This window comes from Schistocerca piceifrons, chromosome 3 (assembly GCF_021461385.2).
Source record: "Schistocerca piceifrons isolate TAMUIC-IGC-003096 chromosome 3, iqSchPice1.1, whole genome shotgun sequence".
Classification (NCBI taxonomy): Eukaryota; Metazoa; Arthropoda; class Insecta; order Orthoptera; family Acrididae; genus Schistocerca; species Schistocerca piceifrons.
The window spans coordinates 722,447,037-722,465,526 of NC_060140.1; the positions used below are offsets into that span (position 1 = coordinate 722,447,037).

General features: G+C 39.4%; 1 protein-coding gene across 5 annotated transcripts in view; it reads right to left on the minus strand.

Moving 5' to 3' along the window:
* LOC124787683 (transmembrane GTPase Marf) overlaps window positions 1–18,490 on the minus strand; it is a 166,842-nt gene that overhangs the window by 118,718 nt on the left and 29,634 nt on the right. Inside the window, exons 1-2 of one of the 5 annotated variants that reach the window (XM_047254503.1) lie at window positions 11,589–11,606; window positions 1,163–1,276 (exon numbers count right to left, since the gene is read on the minus strand). The exons of 2 other annotated variants lie outside the window; for them this stretch is intronic. The gene's annotated coding sequence lies outside the window, so the exon portion shown is untranslated. Of the gene's footprint in view, window positions 1–1,162; window positions 1,277–11,588; window positions 11,634–18,490 lie in introns of those variants that run through there. 2 more of the 5 variants (XM_047254502.1, XM_047254505.1) reach the window with 2 other exon arrangements.

Consider the following 18,490-nt stretch of genomic DNA (forward strand, 5'->3'; position numbering starts at 1 on the left):
ACAGAAGAGGCAGGGGATGAGGAGGAGGATGGATAGCAGGTTACAGGTGGAAGAAGATGCTGTAGTGCTGCCTGTGGGACTTGGCAAGGATGCAGTGGGGCAGGATGGTGTGCTTCTAGGCTCCATGTCAGGAGGCTATGCTGTGGGGGAGGGGAAGGGAAGAGGGGAGAACAGAGATGTGGAATGGACTACACAACTGCGTTGGGGGAAGATGGGGGGGTGGGGGCAGAAGAGTGAGTGTGTGTGTGGGGGGGGGGGGGGGGGGGGGCTGGAGTGGGATCAATCAGGCAGAGGACAGGAGGACAGAGACTAGCAAAGAGCAAGGGTTGAGACTGGGACGGTTAACAAAAATGAAGTAGATGTTGCACGAAGAAATCTCCCTGTACAATTCAGAAAAGATGGTGTTGGTGGCAAGAATCTAGACAGTGGAAGCTGTGGAGCATTCACTGAAGCAAAGCACAATGTCCTGTGTGACACACTCAGCAACCAGACAAGCCAGCTGCCTTTTAGCCACAGTTTGGCTGTGGCCATTCATGCAGATGGCCATCTTGTTAGCAGTAGTGTGCACATAGAATGCTGCACAGTGGATTTAGCGAAGTTGGTAGATCACATTCACATGGGTGCTCTCACAGATAGCCCTGCGTTTTAGGGGATTGGAGATTTAACAACAGGTAATATTTGGAGGATGTATGGGATGCCTTGCACCTAGGTCTTTTACAGTGTCATGGAACTTTACTTTCATCATCTTTTCACAAGATATATGTATGAGGAACCAATATATCGGTTGACTTGTAGAAATGTATGCGTTATGAATTTCAACATTAAACCACACGGTCTCTTTTGTGGTGTCTGACAATCGAGTTAGATGAGAACTTCTATAACACCTTTTCAGTTCTTAAAAGTCTTGGTGTCTCAGAGTTACAGTTACAGAATAAAAATCCAAGGGTCACAGGTTCAGTCAGTCCTAATATTTTTTCTGTCACTTACCACTTCTTTAACCTCTGGTACCATCTGTTAATGTGAGAAATGCTGAGCTGCACTATCATTCTGATTCACAATAAACTGTAGGTCCCAGCTAAGCTGGCTGGGTATATAAGTTCAAAGGTGGGAGGAAGGCAACAGCATATCACCACCAGCAGGACTGTGCATAGTACAGCTTTACCTTTTTTCCTTTCTTCAAAGGGAGCTGTGACAAAATGCAGTGTTCTTCTTTGGATCTTTTCTATTTCCTTTATCTCGTGGTATTTGGTGTAGGTCCCAGATATCCAAGTACCAGCTGAAAAAGAGTTTTCTAAGCTACATCCTTTGTGAATGAACAACTTTCTGAGAATTCTTCCAATTAATCTATCTGGCATCTGCCTTTCATGCATGCAGTTTTATGTGGTCACTCCACTTTATTGTTCTGTACACAAATCCCAGATAAGAGGTTTAATGGGTGTTAAATGTTTCCAGTGATTATTTGGCAAATTTGTCAGCAAACAAAATGGAACTTATTGTCTACATACGTAATAATGTTAATTTGTTTATGTTCAGTGTCAACTGCCGTTCCCTAAACCCTGAAGTGTCAATCCTCCAAAGGTCTTCTTGCATTTTGCTACAATTTTCTAGCACTGTGACTTTGTATTATACGAAAGCATCATCCAAAAACAGCTTGATGAAGCTTCTAGCATACTCCACAAGATGCTTTGTATACAATGTGAACAGTAATGGTTCTATAACACTCCATTGCAGCATGTACTAAGTTACTTTCATGTCTGAAGATTTCCCTGTTTCTGTTCTATTAGAAATTTTCCACTGAGTCTCACAAATGTTCTGATAATCCATACATCTGTATTTTGTCACTTCACACGAACTGAGTTATGGAAATTAGAGGAAACCTTATTCTTAATGGTTATATGGCAATTTGAATTCTGTTCTTGCGTAATTATAAACCAGTGCCTTAACCATTGCATAACCTAGTCCAATAACACCAACAGACATATAGGGCGAGTGGCAGGTTGAGATAGAGAGCCTTTGACTGGGACTACCTGTCTGCCCATGCCCATTCATCCAGGGTGGTCAGGTGGCCACTACTTCATTAGGTTCTGACTAGGCACACATGGGGAGGGCTTTGCTAGTTATTTTGAGCTCCTATAGAGAAACTGCATCCATGGCGGGAGTCCAACATGCACTCTGTTTGTCTGTCAGGGGGCCTCATCCAAAATGTGTAGACAGCAATGCTTATGACTATCTAGGGTGTAGTTTGCAATCAACATCTAGTTGTGGTTCATGTCGGCACCAGTGAGGCCTGTTGCTCTAGTTTTCAGACCATCCTCAGTTCATAAAGACAGTGGGCCTCACTCACGGGGTGCAAGCAGTGCTGGCAATTTGCAGTATCCTTCCCAGGACTGGTAGGGGTCTGTTGGCCTGGAGTCTAGCTGATCTAAGCGAACTCAAGTTAATTATCTGATGTTTTTATGAGCCATCCAATTCCACTGTGACAGTTTTAGAATCATTCAAGGAAAGACTTTGCTCAGTAGCATGGAAATACCCAGATCATGCGTTATTAGCTTGAGGCAACTTTAACCTACCAAGTACAGACTGGGACGTCTGTGGATTCATTACAAGTGGTATGTACAGGCAGTCTTGTGAAATATGTTACAACACATTTACCAAAAACTGTCTTGAGAGGTAGTTCGAGAGCTCACATGCAGTGGAAACATTTTAGCTACAAACAGGCCTGATCTCACTGCCGATGTCAGTATTGAGACAGGGATTAGTTATGTCACACAGCAACACCGGTTTCTTAAGTTAACAAAGCCCTCAAGAAGGCTAGGAGAATATTTTTGCTAGAAAGAGCAGATATGCAGTTGTCAGCATCCCACACAGACAATGCATGGACATCATTTAGTTCCAGTATAATGGACGAAGAGGAATTATTGGCCAAGTTTGAATGGATAGTAAAGCAAAAGTTGGTTGAAATTCATGAGTCTGTACAAAGATTGATGCATGAAGCATACAACAATTAGCACTGGTATATCTTAGCAAAAGATCTTGCTGACAACCCGAGAGAATTCTGATTCTATAAGATCGCTAAGTGGATTGAAGGCTTCTATCCAGTCACTTGCTGAACAGTCTGATGCAGCAATAGAAGCCAGCAAAAGAAAAGCTGAACTTTCTAATTTCGCATTTAACAAATCATTCACACAGAAGGATCATAAAAACATACCGTCATCTGATCATCACACTAACTACCATATGGAGGACATAGTAATAGGCATCCCTTGCTTAGAGAAGCAACTGAAAGAGATGAAAACAAGTTGCTAGGTCTGGATGTAATCACAATTTTGTTTTACTGATAGTATTTTATGGCATTGGCCCCTTACTTGGCTTGCATTTATTGCTAATCTGTTGCCTAGCACCGAGTCCAACTGACTGAAAAAAAATGTAGGTGACTCCTGTATATTAGAAAGGCATAAGAATGAATCTGCAAAATTACAGACCATATTTTTAACTTCGGTTTGTTGCTAAATTCTTGAACATATTTTCAGTCCAATGGTAAAGCTTCTGTTCACAAATCAGGAAGTTGAACCTCAGCCAGCCCTTTTTCCATGAAATACAGCAACACATGGATGCAGGGCAACTGGCAGTTTCCATATTCCTCCATTTCTGGAAAGCATTTGACGTGGTGCCCCACTGCAGACTGTTAAAGGTATGAGCATTCATAATAGATTCCAATATATGTGAGTGGCTCAAAGACCTCTTAACTAAATAGAACCTAGTATGTTATCCTCAAGGAAAGTGTTCATCAAAAACAAGGGTATCAACAGAAGGCCCACATGGAAGGGTGATAAGATTCACTCTTATTCTTCATATACATGAATGTTCTGACGTACAGTGACAGCAGCCATCTGCAGATGTTTCTTGATTATGATATAGTGTATGGGAAGGTGCCATTAATGAGTGACTGTAGGAGTATACAAGATTACTTACACAAAATTTGTAATTTGCTGTAAATGTAAGAAATGTTCAAGAGTGGAATAGCAACTTAATTGTGAAATGCAGAGTAGCCATATACATGCAGATGTAGTTGTAAAAAAAAAAATCTAAGTTCATATAGAGGAATAGGAAAAACAATCCAATAATGTTGGGATACAGCATTGGTAGTGAGCTGCTCAACACAGTCTCATTAAATATCTAGGCATAACGTTGCAAAGTGACATTAAATGGAACGATCACGCAAGGATGTAGTAATGAAGATGGATGGTCAAATTTTGTTTTTACTATGAGAATTTTTGGAAAATGTGGTTTATCTGTAAAGGACATCAAGTATAGAGCACTATAGTCTGAACCATGAACGATTGCGGTTCGTGCATGTGGAGGCACGGACGGGGATGGCATTGTTGGCAATTCCAAGTGACAGTTTGGTACGCGCATCATGTGTTTTCCACTTAAAGTATATATTGTTCAAATTATGTCTCTCCCTTACTTATGCGGCATGTACCACTTATCACCACCATCAGTGATGAAAATTCACAACAAATGGAAAAAATTACTAAACAATTTGCTACAATTAGATTTAATGCTCATATTAGCTATGGTATTTAGAGCAGAGTGCTCAGACCACTACTAAACACTCATTGGCTGTCTAAGAATGCATGATGTCGGTGTGCAGAACAAGCCTAAACTCAACTGCAATTGTTCATGACTCCAACTACAGTGTGAGCCATTCTTGAGTACTGCTAGAGTGTTTGTGATCCCCACCAGGTCAGATTGAAGCAAGACACTGAGAGAGAAGTCATTTGAAACTGACTGCAGAATGACTCTACTGCCACTAACGTATATTTTGTGCATGGACAATGAAGTTAAGATAAATTAGGGACTGTAAGGAGGCATGTAAACAGTCACATTTTTCTCACTGTATTTGTGAGTGGAACACGAACGGAAATGAATATTAACGGTACTGGGTACAACTGGCCATACACCATATGGCTGCGTACGGAGTATGCTTGCAAGTGTAGATGTGGATGTGATAGGAGTAGTAGTACTCATTGGCATCAACAAAAATATTGTGTCTATTGAGGTTGAAACCGAGTCTGAATGTGGATTTTTCTGGACGCGAGTAACCAGCCTAAGTGAACTCAAGCTGATCACCGGACGTGTTTATTGGCTCCCCAATTCTGCCATAACAGACTTAGAATCACTCGAAGAAAGTTTCCACTCAGAAACACAGATGTAGCCCATTCATACAATATTAAATGAATGGTGACTTTGACCTATCGAATATAGACTGGGACATCTATGGATTCACTGCAGGCAGCACAGACACACAGACTTGGGAAGTAGCTCTGAAAACATTTTCCACAAACTATCTTGAGCAGTTAGCTCAACAACCTATATGCAATGGAAATATTTTAGACCTTGTAGCTACAAACAGGAGCCTGATTTACTGACAGAGTGAAAGTAGACAGCAATTGGTGACCACGATGTCATCACGGCAACCATGGTTGTTAAAGTTTAAAAAAATCCACCAAGAAGGCTAGCAGTGTTTTTATTATTCAGCAATGGGGCTTTATTCCAGCACACAATCCCAAGCGGCTATGCAAAACCAAGTGACTCCCTTATATAACAAGTGTAAAAGAACAGACCCATAAAATTACAGGCCAATATCCTTAACATCAGTTTGTTGCAGAATTCTTGAGCATCTTCTAAGCTCAAATATAATAAATTTTCTTGAGATAGAAAAACGTCTCTCCACATCATCATGGATTTGGAAAGCGTCACTTTTGCAAAACTCTGCTTGCCCTTTTCTTGCACCATATCCTGTGAACCATGGTTGATGGGCAACAGGCAGATTCCTTAGTCCTCAAGTTCCAGAAAGTGTTTGACACTGCTGCCACTGTAGACTGATAACGAAGGTCAGAGCATGCAAAATAGTTTCTCAGATACACAAGTGACTCTCAAGTCTTTGTATGTTGTCCTGGACGGCGTGTGATTATCAGAGGCAACGGTATCTTCAGGAATGCCTCAGGAAAGTGTAATAGGACCACTCTTGTTCTCTACACACATAAATGACACACAATTTCTACTTGGTGTAATGAATTGCAGCTTGCTCTAAATGTAGAAAAATTTAAGTTAGTGCAGATGAGTAAGGAAAAACAATCTGTAATGTTCAAATACAGTATAAGTGGTGTACTGCTTGACACAGTAACATCAATTAAATATGTAAGCATAATGTTGCAAATCAATATGAAATGGAATGAGCACATAAGGTTAGTAGCAATAACAGTAGTAGTATTAGTACTAATAGGGAAGGTGAATTGTCAACTTCAGTTTTTTTTGGGAGAGTTCTAGGAAAGCCTAATTTGTCTGTAAAGGAGACCTCGTACAGAACCCTACTGCAACCTATCCTTGAGTACAGATTGAGTATTTGGGATCCTCACCAGGTCAGATTGAAGGAAGATGTCAAATCAATTCAGAGGAGTACTGCTAGATTTGTTTCCAGTAGGTTTGATCAATATGAGAGTTTTACAGAGATACTTCAAGAACTCAAATGGGAATCCCTGGATACAAGACAATGTTCTTTTCACGAAATACTATTGAGAAAAATTAGAGAACCAACACTTGCTGCCAATCGCAGTATGATTCTACTGATGCCAATGTACATTTTATGTAAGAACTGTGAAGACAAGATAACAGAAATTAACAATATACACCGTCTTATTCCCTCGCTCCATTTACTAGTGGGACAGGAAATGGAGTGACTAGTAGTGGTACAGAGCATTCTATGGTGGCTTGCAGAGTAGTTGCAGATGAAGCAGACATGTGCGAGACAGACAAAGTGACAGGATAATTATTACAGGAAAGCAGCAACTGAATGATGAAGTTTGTGAGGCCATGATGTAGAGCAACAGTGTTGAGTACCAATACACCCTTATGGATAACATAGGTGCCTTTTCTTGTAAGAGTGTGTTAGCATAACTGTTCTAGTCCTGAACTTTCTGACCAATTAATGAAAAATACTTTTCAGTCCAATCTTTCTAACTACTCCTACTTTTATTTTTCTCACACAATTCACTGACTTTTTTTTAATGTGAGTTATTGACTTTCACCCAGTAAGTAATAGATCCCTGAAAAATTAGTGGCCTTCAAGGTGTTAACACTACTTCCATCATCATATCCAATTAAACCTCTCACATTACTTTCTACATTCTTCAAAATTAATAAGTTCTTTAGAACATAATCTGCTTCATGTTATCTTTATTTAATTCTATTTGTATGCATTTTTAATGAAAAACTGTATTAAGGAGGAGTGGTTAATAAAGTATATTTACTCTGAAGGATTGACATTATGTTGTTCATTTTTACATCTACACCTTAGACTGCGAAACACTGAAGTGCATGGCAGAGGGTATATCCCACTCTACAAGTTGTTATAGTTTCTTCCCGTTCCATTCAGTATGGAGCACAGTTGATATGACTAAATGCCTCTATGCATGCTGCAGTTAGTCTGATCACTTGACCAATATTCTAAGATGGCTCCCATGAGTGATTTGTAAGCAGGCTCCCATGAGTGATTTGTAAGCAATCTCCTTTGTAGACTGGTTGCATTTCCCTAGTATTATATCAATAAGCCAGAGTTTGTTACCTGTTTTATCCATGACTGGGCCTATGTGATCATTCCATTTCATGTCCTTAGTAGGCGTTGTACGAAGATATTTGTATGAGTTTACAGAGTCTAACTGTGACTCAAAGGACACTATTATTTTTTTGTGAAGTGCGCAATTTTACGTTTTTGACAATTTAAATCGAGCTAATTTAAATCAAGCTGCCAATAATTGCACAACTTTGAAATCTTATCAAGATCTGCCTGACTATATGTGCAGCTTCATTCTGACAGTCTTTTGTTGCAGATAATAGCATCATCTACGAAATGTCTGAGGTTATTATTAATATTGCCTACAAAATCATTAATACAACATAGAACATGAACAGCAAGAGTCCCAACACGTTTCCCTGGGGTACTCTCGAATTTACTTCTACATCTGACAATGACTCTCCAGCCAAGATAATATGCAACGTCTGCCCTACCAAGAAATCCTCAATCCAGTAACATATTTTGTCTGATATCCCATTTGACCACAATTTTGATAAAAAGCACAGGTGTGGTACTGAGACAAATGCTTTTCATAAATCACGAAATACTCCATCTACCCGACTTCCTTGATCCATAGCTTTCAGGATGTCATGTGAGAAAAGTGCGAGTTGGGTTTGTGGGACAGAAAACAACCAACGGGTTGTGGCCTGCATTTCGTACATAATCTCTGTGCAGCAGACAATGTAAATCACCTGATGTTTACTGCTCCACTTGGATTACAAAGAACAAATTAACAGAATAACAGATTAATGTGTTCACAGGATAGTTGCTAACTGTAATGAATTCTATTCTTTGTGTAAATACAGGCCATGAGTAATGGTATTTACTCATATGTATTGGCATACTGACGTAATTTAAATAATATGATTCATGTTCTTAATTCTGCAGCATAGACAGTTGAAAATGGACTCAAAGTATGAACCATTTACATTACTATCAAAGTACAAAATATAAAGTTGTAGCTGAAGTGCAAGGATGGTCTTATTTAAACCAATTAAAATTATGCCAATACACTCCCCAGCAATTTTTATGCACATTCAAGTGAAGAGAAATGTTGCGCAAGCCATCTTTCAGCTCAGTGTTTACAACAGGAGATGAAAATGGTAGTACCGAAATTCATACAACTGACTCAATACTGTGGTGGGTTAGAACAGAGAAGAAATGTTCCCACAAATAAAATACGAAAGAACGTGGCTCATATTTTACCACACTATGATGTTGCCACACACTCTGAGGATTGTCATCAGCATTTCAAAATAAGTTAAGCCAACTACTATACTTCAATAAACTGAATAAAGATTGTTGGTCAATTACGCTACCTGTCTAGTAACTTTCCACTCTGTCTTCAACAATTAATTACATTCATTCTCACCGCAGCAGGGTCTGTAATTGAACCATTGCACTCAAAGCAGTAAGAAATAGGAAAATCTAAACATATTATGTACTTCTCCTTCCACATTGTTACTGGATGGGACTTTTAGAGTACGTATGATCATGAGGTGTCTCATAATTATACCACAAAATAAGAAAAAAATATATATTCAACATACATTTGGTACCCAGACATTACATTTTGTAGCTGCTGTCCTGTGCACTCACAGATAGGTGAAACTGTTAATAGAAGTCACCAAAAATACTAAAATAAATAGCATAAATAAACAGAAGTTTAAGCAATAAAATGTGGCAGCATTCAAAGTGCACTGAACAGCAACAATCTGTAACACCTCACTGTACTGCAAACACCTTCAAGCATACATATCACATAACAATGCTCATGCAGTTCTTAAATTTACTTTATAAGTGTTCTGTGAACAACCATTTGAAGTATCCAGATTTTTCTAAACTTTTATAATCACTTTTTTCCCAAACTCAACACCAAGATGCTCCAACAAGCAAAAACTTTATCGTACCATTGTTATAAAAATTGCTGGTGGTAATTATTTTTCTACATTCACTATAGCCCATTACATTTTTCTTTGAATTCACTTATTTCTTTAGTATCAAGTGACAATGTCTTTTTACATGGTTGGATACATTTTATTCATCATGTCATTTTCTGTACGCTACCAGTAATGTTTCCGTAGACAATGGTTTCAAAACCAATCTAATCTAGTCTACCACCACTTATTTTTCCCAGCAGTCACTTTAACACAAGGCTTGAGGATTTTTTTCCTGATTAATTTTGATATATTGCTGAAATTTCATGAGACTTGTTCCCTTATTTTGTAATTTATTCTTTCTACATGCTAATATATTCATAAAATAATACTTATTACACTTCTTTGTCAGTAATAATTTCTAAACTTCATACTCAATACACAATTTGTTCTTTCTTTTACTGCTGTCTCATAAGTATTTCTCCTCTCATACTCGGTGTCTCCAAATACATAAAATACAAATTTTTGTAATGAAAGAACTGATCGTTGAAAGACCTGTTTTTCTTCCCTCACTTCTTCATACAGAAAAATTAAATAAAAAGCTACAAAATTACATTTACAGCTTTCCTAACCACTAAAACTTAGCATGCTACCAGAAAAAACTGGTTTTGTTTAACAAATAGGTCTACCATAATTATTAGCAAACAATTATAACCACTTTTCACTCTTGACTAAAAATCTCTCGGTATACATGCCGTGTCAACTCAGGATAAAACTCCAAGCTTTCGACCACTACCTCCATGGTCGTCGTCAGGGATAAAACTGACTGTCGTAAACTAGCGAGGCTCCCACTTTTATATGCAAAGGACGGCTTCTGATTGGCTGGAATACATCATAGCAACAGCGATATGGCGCATAGTGAAGTGGTGCCCTCTACTTCCATAAATGTGGTTTCTATCCCACGTTGCTTGCAGCACCATCCCTTGAATCAGGAGGTAAAGTGCGGGAAGTTTTCCTCTGCGATTTTTCTTTATCCAATGCACTCTTCCAGGTGTTGCTAAGTGCATAGCAGTTGTCTCTGTCAAACTTACTATCACTAAGTCTAATTTCGACTGCTTCCCGGATCACAGAGTCCCAGTAATTCGATGGGTGGGCTATTGCTATGACGTATTCCAGCCAATCAGAAGCCGTCCTTTGCATATAAAAGTGGGAGCCTCGCTAGTTTACGACAGTCAGTTTTAGCCCTGACAATGACCATGGAGGTAGTGGTTGAAAGCTTGCAGTTTTATCCTGAATTGACGCAGCATGTATACCGAGAGTTTTTTATTCCAGAAATATGTCGCGTAAGACTTCGTAGCCATACTTTTCACTCTTGTTTCGAACACTGCCACCCGTGAGTGCATACATACATACGATTTTCTTTGTACCTATCTTTTGCCTACTATGGATATCTACTCTTAATCTTCATGTACACATTGAAACACATTTGTACATACTTTATCGATTTCTCAACAGCAATTTTCATTCTTGTGTTGTTAGCATCCCTTTTCTTTTAAACTATCTTACTCTTTATTAGTGCTCAATAACATAATCCCAAACTTGATTTTAGACATGCAGATTATTATTACATTAATTTCAGTTTTTTGACATGCCACTGTGTACAAGAGATAATAGGGGCAGTTTAGTGCCATTAAATAACAATTAAATAATAATAATAAAATAATGTAGAAGCATAAGTGCTGTTAAGCAAATGTGTCACAATCATGTAAGCCACTATTGCTTAATGAGTACTAAAGGAAAAGGAAAGATGGGCAGGCTACAAGTTTTAGTTGAAAGTATCAAAAACACAACAGGACGCACACTTGCGGGTAAAGTATCAAGCTTATCACTTGGATATAAATTTCATACTGCAAGCATGCTCTCTTAAATCAGTGACAATTTGTTCCCAGGCACAGCTACTATGTTGCAAAAAAAGAAAAAAAAATAATGGTGAGTGCTAAGAACCTGATATTCCTAACTAATAACCAAAAAAACACATAAGAATGTAAGCCAAAGTCATTATAATGATTCAGAACCTGCTCATTTCGTGGCATCTTCACAACACATATGCATGAAGTGCTCTGAAAGATAAAAATTAAAAACTTTTTTTAAAATGTCCGAGTAGTGTTAGTAATGTTTTACAGAGACATTTGTCTTCTTAAAATATTATAATTTTCTCGGAAAAAATAATAGGCTGAACTGTTACCTGTACTAAAGATATCAATTACACATACAAGCTTACAACTCATAACATTTGCAAGCACAGAATGATTTATGAATGAAGATCTTTGTATCAATTACAACTCACATAACCAGTGAACCACTTATCCATTTTTTTCCAAATCTAGTTTAATGTTTTATGAGTTTATGACTATCTATAGGAGTTTCCTAAACAGATAGGTCTATAAATCCAAGATCATGTTGTATTTTCTTTATGCAAGGAATAACACAAGGTAATTACAACACTAAAATTTTTGATCCAGCATTTCAATTCTTGAACTACAACGAAAGAGCCTGCTTTCCTTTTTATTTTTAATTTTTACTCTACCCTGAAATATCTCTCCCCCCCCCCCTCCCCTGCCCCCCCCCCCCCCACTCAGTTTTTCTAGTTGCCCAGTTTCTGTGCAAAATAGCATAGGCATCAAAAGTTTCACATTTAGAAAGTTACATAACAGTTTTGAACTGTGCTATAATTTTAACAGTCAATACACGGATCTCTAGGACAGACTGCCCCAGGAATACACCACAAAGAGCAGTTACCTATGTGGAGGGCTGTCCAATTACACAAGCATATCTTACTGTACATAATCTGCACTCCAAGTCTAGTTGAGTCTCATGGTTATACATCTTGCACTTTCATGTGGAAAGAGAAGAATGGATAAGTTCCAAAGGAAGTCTACTTTTGTTCTCACATTTCGAGAAGGGTATTTTGTGTTCTCGTCCCAATAAACTAATGACTCTGCCACAGTAGGCAGCTTGCACACATCAACAACACCAATTCCTGCAACCACATCTGGGAGTGTCAGTAAAATACCTGACAAACTAATAGCTGTCACCATGGCCTTGCTACACAGGTATGGAGGCATGGCTGAAAGCAATGGGGAATTATACCGAAGAGCCAAAGACACTGGTATAGGCATGCATATTCAAATACAGAGATATGTAAACAGGCAGAATACGGCACTGCAGTTGGCAATGCCGATATAAGACAAGTGTCTCGCACAGTTGTTAGATCAGTTACTGCTGCTACAATGACAGGTTATCAAGATTTAAGTGAGTTTGAACGTGGTGTTATAGCTGGCACACGAGCGATGGGACACAGGTAGTGATGAAGTGGGCATTTTCCCGTACAACCATTTCACGTGTGTACAGTGAATATCAGGAATCCGAAAAAACATCAAATCTCCGACTTCACCGCGACTGGAAAAATATCCAGCAACAATGGGAATGACAACAACTGAAGAGAACCATTCAACTCAACAGAAATGCAACCCTTTCACAAATTGCTGTAGATTTCAGTGCTGGGCCATCAACAAGTGTCAGTGTGCAAACCATTCAAAAAACATCATCAATATGGGCTTTTGGAGCCGAAGGCCCACTCGTGTTCCTTTGATGACTGCACGACACAAATCTTTACACCTCGCCTAGGCCCGTAAATACTGACATTGGACTGTTTATGACTGGAAACAAGTTGCCTGATTGGATGAGTCTCATTTCAAATTGTATTGAGCAGATGGACATGTATGGGTATGGACACAATCTCAAGAAATCCATGGACCCTGTATGTCAATAGGGGATTGTTCAAGCTGGTAGAGGCTCTGAAATGGTGTGGGGTGTGCAGCTGGAGTGATATGGGACCCCTGATATGTATACATATGACTGACAGGAGACACACATGTAAACATCCTGTCTGATCACCTGCATCCATTCATGTCAGTTGTGCATTCTGACGGACTTGGGTAACTCCAGCAGGACTATGCGACACCTCACACATCCAGAATTGCTACAAAGTGGCTCCAGGAACACTCTTCTGAGTTTAAACACTCCCCAGACATGACATTACTGAGCATATCTGGGACACCTTGCAAAGTGCTGTTCAGAAGAGATCTCCACCCCCTCGTACTCTTACGGATTTACGGACAGCCCTGCAGGATTCAGGGTGTCAATTCCCTCCAGCACTACTACAGACATTGGTCATATCCATGCAACGTCGTGTTGCGGCACTTCTGCGTGCTCAGGGGGCGCTAAATGATATTAGGCAGGGACACCAGTTTCTTTGGCTCTTCAGTGTAGATTATGACGACGACAATGTTGTTGTTGTTGTTGTTGGTGGTGGTGGTGGTGGTGGTGGTGGTGGCGGTGGAGCACTCAGTAGAATCGTCATAAATACCCTTGAAAAGTACCAGCATGCCACTCTCGTGGTGGTGGTGGTGGTGGTGGTGGTGGTGCAAGGGGGGGAGGGGAGAGACACCACAAAGACTGTCTCCAGTGGCAGAGTTACTTAAAACACGTTAAAGTCCATGTATCAATGATAAAAAAGCTGCTGACATGATACACTAAACTATGACTGTGGAAATAGTGTATAAAAAGGCTTAACTTCTTGGGCTATCCATTCAGAGCACACTAATCTCATGACCCTGGCACTTTAGAGATGAGACCTGACAGTTCACAAAATTTCAAAATTCATGTTACACTGGTGTCGGCATCAGCGAGGGTGGTGAGCAGATCTCCAGCCAAACTGAGGGTTTCCCTTATGTCAGTTTACAAACACATATAGCCAAAACATGTCTAACAGGACACGCTACCCACCACAAACTTCAAAGACTGTTGGAGCCTCCCACAGAGGAAGGAACCTTGTGTTAATGGGCAGTTTCAAATGTGCAATATGGTGAGCTGCCCTTCTTTCCATCGACTTGATTGACATGAAGTCCACCATGCCTGCACAGTCAATTTGAGCTGCTTTCCCACACAATTCTTCAGTCAATGAGATAGTGACATGCAAGGGGACAGCACTTCCAACATACAATACCATCCCTACAAGCTTCTTTGTTTGCTTTGTCAGATGTGTCATTTCCCTGTATTCCAATATGTCCAGGTGACCAGCAAAAGACCATTTCTTTACCTCAGTGTTGCACCTGCTGCAAGCTATCATGGATGATCTGAATCAACTGGTCTACAGGATAGAGTTGATGGACTGCTTGTAGTCTATTGAGTAAGTCAGGATGGACAAGAAACTTTTTACTGTAAAGCTGCTGAATCTACTTGAGTGCCATCTTAATATCATGTAATTCCGCATCATAATCTGCAAGTTGTTCTGAAAGGTGTAGCCTACTTGGAAAGCTTTATCAGAGAAAACAGCTGAACAAGCAAGTGCATTCGCTTGGTGGGATCCATCCACGTACAGATAAAACTGTGGTACATACGTTAAGTTGGTGGGCTCCTGTCCATAAAACCAAATTTGACTGAAACAAGAAAGGAGATTGCCTTTGGGTCCATGGAACAGATGACAGACCATAGTATAATGAATCTGATTTCGCCATGAAGAAGAGTCTCTGGCTATGACCAGATCTGTTTATAATTCCTAAATGGAGAATTGATGATTGTAGATCTTATCAAATAAGAAGAAGTAGAGCCTTCTCATCTCCAGAGTTCTATCATGTGCCTAGAACTCAGAAGTTTGTCCAGATGACAAAGAAATGGTAAAAAAGTGTTCAGCTTAAACCTGAGCCACATCTCTATGTGTGTCCACCAAACTCCCATTTCTCATGAAAAGGCCCTTGCCTAAAATCATCCTTACTGATTCCCAAAATTGTGTGGCGAAGGTGGACCAATTAATGAAGTCGCCAATAACTTCCAGGAGTTCCTCTACCATTCTTTTATTATTTGCCTTGCTTGTGTCCTTGTTGTCCTGAATGCGTGAAGATTTCTAGCTGCTGGATGGTATTTGAATTTCCACAAAGGTGTGTGCCTGGATCTGTTTGTTGAGTGACATTTTCTTTCCTCTCAAGAACAGGCTGATGTCTAAGATGGTTGCTCCCCTGGGGAATGGAATTGAAGGCAGCTCAGTGGATTACACTGGTGATATAATTCAGCATTTCCTGGGCACAATTCTGTTGTTTGAAGATGGCCTGCTAACTGTATAGTATCCACTTTGTCCTTTGGAGCATCCATCTTCGTGGTCTCCTGTGAATTACCACCCTAGTCATCAGGTGGATCCACACCAGAAAGTGGTAACTGGAATGCAAATCTGGCCATTTCCCACTGAACAGAGTCTGCAAGAATTGGAGAGCAAAAACCTTTAGAATCACAAAAGACGATCCTGCAGATGTAGAAAAGTGTGTCATCTGACCAAAATTCAAAAGGCAGATACTCTCTGAATGTATGACATGCTCAATAATTCAACCCCTGGGGCATGCGATAGACAGGCCCCACATTAGAACCAAATTCCCCCCTGAGAAATAATGGGCAGGGGAGTGCCAGGAAAAGCTCTGTCAGTAACTCTGCACCCAGCGAATTGTGGGGTTGAAGGTATTAAGTATGCATTGTTATCTTACCAGGCATGAGAATGTCCATTGCGAATGGGGAACTATAGTAATTGTATTACCGACCGACCTGCAACTATACCACATGGTAAGATGGTGGTGTCATCTGCATCTATAAAATATTTTAAAGGTGATCTACTTCAACATTTAGATCTCACAGTTGGGGGGTGGGGGCAGAAAGGTTACTCAGCAGGATAACATTCTACAGACTGGAGCAAGAAATGATAATTTAATTGTCATGATGAGACAGAAATGAAGTAGTAGCAAAAAGGAGTGAAGGAAAAATTGCAAAATAGCACACAGTGGGGGAAAGGAATGTGGCCTGGTAGGATTTTGTACTAAGCACCATTTAATCACTGAAAGAGACCTGTAGGCAATTAAAGGTTTTTGATAGGTTATTTAATGGTGTAAATTCTGACCATAATTTATAAGTATGAAATGCAGAACAATGCTGAAGAAATTTCAAAAAAGGAAGGAAATTAAGGAGATGGAACCCGACTGGCGATCACTAGATGATTTAAAGAGAGCATTAGGCAATGCCCAACAGAAATACGGGAAAGAACTACAAATAGAAGATGAATGGGTAGCTCTGAAGGATGATGTAGTGAAGGCAGCAGGGGAATTATACAAAAAGACAACCACAGCAGAAATATTTGGATAACACAAAAGATACGAAATCCCATTGATGAAAGGATAAATTATAAAAATGGCGTAAATGAGTAAGGCAAAAGATTACTGAGACCTCTAAGAAGTGAAGAATGGAAAAAACTGTAATAGCTAGAAGACAAATGCAAATCTTTCGAAGCATGCATAACTGTGGACAAGACAGACCTCATGTGAAGGAAAATTCAGAAAACCTTTGAGAACAGAGAAACAGCTGTATAAAAATCAACCACTCAGAAGGAAAGACAATAATAAGCAATCATTATGGACCATTCCTTTGAGAAATGTCACAGTGATAGTTTCCTAACTTTATGTTGTGAGTATACATAATTCAGAAAATTGTACGCGAACATGATTAGCTTTGCAATAGAAGATAATATTCTGTAATTATTATTCATGGAGAACTGACCACATTCACATATCTTACATCTTAACCAACAACTGTTACAGTAAAACATTCTGAGGATTGCACTTTCAATTAGACATTTCCACATAAATACCCTTTAAGGTCACGAAACCTTACACATGAAGGCTTCTTGTCAAGAGGCTTCCACAAGCCACAGGAGTCCGGAGATTGGATACTGTCACTGACCTTGAAATTTCATCATCATATATCAAGTACAACAATGAAACTCAATGCGTCCAAATTGTCTTGCCTTGTCTGATGGCTATTATCTCATAGGAAACACATAAAAAACTTCTCACAATCATATCTACATAGTAAAATTTATTGTGTAATTATATACCACTGACTTAACTGAAATGTTTTTTGATGGCAAAAAATTTAACTATTTTGGTTACAGCTGTTTTCATTTTTCAGACTCTAATCTTTCTGTATTTGCCTTGTCTGGGAACACTCAATTATTTATTGCACAAGAACCGAAAATTGTACAGATATCACACATAGGCCTTATGTCATTTTGAAGAGACAACCTGAAAGTTCCCCCCCCCCCCCCCCCTTCCTCCATGTATACCGCCACAGCGTATTTTCATAATTTGCCGATAGTCAGTGCTAGTTGCAAACATGGCGAGTTCAGGTTCAGAGCGAGCTTTCTGTGTGTTGGAGTTCGACAAAAACACCAGATCTCACTCCATGTGAGTTTTTTCTGTGGGGACACATTAAAGGTCTGGTGTGTGTACCACATCTACCATGTTATGTAGCAGAGTTCTGGGAGAGAATACAGGAAGGGACTGCCACAGTCGACAATGCCATAATGGGACAGGTATGGCAAGAATTCGATTACCATATTGACGTCTGCTGTGTCACTCCTGATTCACATATCAAATGTTTGTGAAAAAAACTTTCAGAGTTTCTCTTCAAAATGCAATGACATCTGTCCAGTGTTTAGTTCTTGTGCAATAAATAATTGAAAGTGTTCCCAGACTTTATGTACACCCTGTATATTCAAAGTGAAAACATTTCATGTCCTTTTGTAAGAGCACTGAACCGATCCTGGATTGTAACAACGTACACCCAAAGCACGGGTGTACACAAAAGAGGGTAAAAAAACTGACTGGGGGTGGGAAGAAAGAAGAAGAAGATACAGAAAGAAAGAAAAAAAGAAAGAACAATAAAGAATTAACTATGACAGGTGTTCTTATCATTTTATTGGCTACATGAAGAACCCTTTCCCTCAACCCACAACTGTAAATGCACCCTGTTGTCACAGTGTCATTTTGTTGAAGTAAAAACATAAAGACCACTACTACTGACCAGACATTTATCATTAACA